We start from the raw sequence: 3,048 nt of genomic DNA on the forward strand, positions 1-3,048 counted from the left end.
AACGGCTGTCATCCTTTTTCGGGGTCGCCGCAGTGTTTCCTGGAAGATCACGCGCTTTCCACCATGTGCACGTGTTCTCATTTCCAATTAAATAGGTCCTTCAAACCCTGCAGAAGGCTTGAATTAGGAACTGCTAATATCAAGATGGTAGTTGAGAAACAATAGCGGCTACAATCACAAAGGTGAAGGACTGGAGTTACACGCAAATAAAAAAAGGTTGGGGGTACCCAGATAACAAGCTGAAATGGTTGTGGACAGGACTCCGAGTTGATTGCATTTGGAAGAGAAAGACTTTCATTTTGCAGTGTAAGCTTGCGTCTCTAGAATGAACAGAAAACGTTGCCTCACCCTGCTTGGGCCTGTCGTACGTTTGACCCCACAGAAAAAAAAAGGACGTCTCTAGGAAACTATTTGTGGAATCTTTCCCCCGCTTCAGGAGGGGAGGGGGTGATGGCCTCCCCTTTGTCGGGTTCGCAGCGAGACGCGACGCACGATGGACAAGACGACAAAAGGGAGCGGGCAAAGCCGCCTTTCCGAAATTAACCGTGACTTACAGGTGCCTAGCTGTGTTTGGATTCCAGCAAAGTAGCAGTGGACCTCCGAATCCTCCTCACCCATTCCCACGGGGCTCCGCGTGCCATGTCGCCATGTGCGGTGAAAAGAGCAGTGTGCAGAGTTTAAATGAAACAAGTATGAAGCTATACAATGAAGCCAATTACAGACAGCTAGAGGAATTTCAAGAGCATGCTGTGTGATGCTAGTCATCTCAGTCAAAACTAATGCAGCCAACTATTATTTCGTATTTTTTTGACCCAACAGACATGAAATGTCTGAAGATGAATGTGTACCATACACATCGGTGCATCAGTTGTGATGCCTGAAAAAAGTTGTACGAACATATAAATGTCGATGTCGTGATAATCAGGAATACCGAAGAATTAAGGAAAATAAAAACATTTTTTTTTGTTCGGGCTCACACACCTGCTACAAACATATTTATGCGTAGCGATTTAAATGACTCTGTAGGAAGCTTTTTGGGTAAACAGTACAGTATGGCAGAAAGGAGTCTTTATGAAATGCACTGTGTAGAAATAGCCATACCAGTTCCATGTGATCGTTTGATAAATGTAACAAATACCGTGCAAAGAAGCTTGCTGCATAGTGTAGTTTTTTTGCAAGTTACAGTTTGCAGACCGCTCTGCAGTCACTGGACTGTGATTGTATGTGTGCTGCATGACAGTGTGTGGATTGCAGAGCAGTTAACCAACAAAGCAAAGAGATGCTTGTTCATATCGTTTACCACGCATATAAACATCATCAATGAAACAGGATGTTATGTGTAACATTTGGACATGTTCCTTTTTGGCAGCCCCTAAATATGTTTCCGCATAAATGAGCTAGCTTGTTTTGCAGCAATATAACCACGGGACTGCTGTAACTTGCCACATTTTCAAATTGTGTGAAAATCGTTGCATGTGAGGGGTCACAATCATATCCTGTTTCTTGAAGGCCCCGTCGCTTTGTTGGCAATGCTTGGGCAACCATTACCAGCTTTCCGCATTCATGTGCACTGGGTATGCCCATTACGTGCATGCCTTTCTGCCCATTAATGGCTTACAATGCAAACAGACAAAAAAAAATTACAGAGCACAAGCACAGATAGTGTTTGTAGTCCACACTCTTCTTCTTCTTCACCTCAGTAAATATGGCACATACACACGCGGGGGGATTGGCCGAAGTACAGTGGAGATTGTCAATGAAGTATTTGCACGGGGAAAGAAAAAGGACGTGAGGCGGTGGCGTAGAAGACTGAATCAAGATCAAAATAGAACAATTCAATTAAATTTAATAAATATGAATTACCAGGAATTTAACGAAGCATTTTGGACATGCAACAGAATTTTGTATACAGCTAACAGGGTGACCGATCAGTCGCACTTATGTAATCATGAAGGTAGCCACAAACACTGCTTAACGGGAATTCCTTGGCGCTCGCACCGAACGAGAGAAGAACTGGAAGAGACAGGGGGAGTCCTAACCTTGAAAGGGGGACCTCCAAATACTGCTTTACTTGAACTGTGAACCGCCGGCAGGAGAGGAGAAAATGATCTCATGTTTCGACTTGCCCACATGAGTCACAAAGGTTTGTCGCAGCGAACCCGCATCTGCGTAAGTACAAATTTAAGTCAGAGATTCTGCATCGCAGAAGCAGCATTGACACCTCACAACGCCTTGATTTACCCCACCGGACATTCCATTGTACTTTAAGTGGTGGAAATCCACGGTATTGAGCAACGGATCACTCAAGCTGGCTGAAATATTTTGGAAAAGCTGGAAACGTGAAGTTTCCAACAGAGTGAGGTGAGGGACGGGATAGATTACAGGAGCGCTGAGAGCTGACATTGCCTATAAATCAGCCACCGTTTTAAAATAAACACCCGAATGCCTGCAGGTACCCGGACAAAGCGGATCTCACGCACTGTGCACGGAACAAAAAACCTAAGCGACCGATTCAATAAAGATTTTCCGGAATTTTGGAGAGAGACTAGAACTGAAAGGCAGTCTGCAAGAATAAGAACCCGTGCTACATACCTGGGAATTTTGAGAAGAGCCAAACCAATAGCCAAAAACTGTACGAAGAATATAGGAGTATAACCAGGGATACGAACGGAATAGCTCCAAGCCAGATCCTGCGAATATATCCTAATCGCCGCCTTAATTCTCACAGCTGCCGGAGGCATCAGTGGAGAGAACAGTATGATGAGGAAAATTCTGTAGGTGTTCAGAAAGAAGACCATTTAGGATATTTGCGGGCATATGTTTCGCATGGGACGGGTAAATATGGTCGTAATAGAAGACGGGGTCAGCCTGCGTATCAGCAACTCGTGGCAAGGAGATCAGATCGACCTGAAGCGGAGCTTGCGTGAATCTAACTTGCGGAAGCTGATAGCGTGACCAATGATTCCCATGCATGCCTACTGTCTTTTTCATGACAGCATTCCGGCTCAACCCTTTCTCCATGCTTACACAGACATTTCTCACAACTAG

This window comes from Amblyomma americanum, chromosome 6 (genome assembly GCF_052857255.1).
Source record: "Amblyomma americanum isolate KBUSLIRL-KWMA chromosome 6, ASM5285725v1, whole genome shotgun sequence".
NCBI classification, from domain to species: Eukaryota; Metazoa; Arthropoda; class Arachnida; order Ixodida; family Ixodidae; genus Amblyomma; species Amblyomma americanum.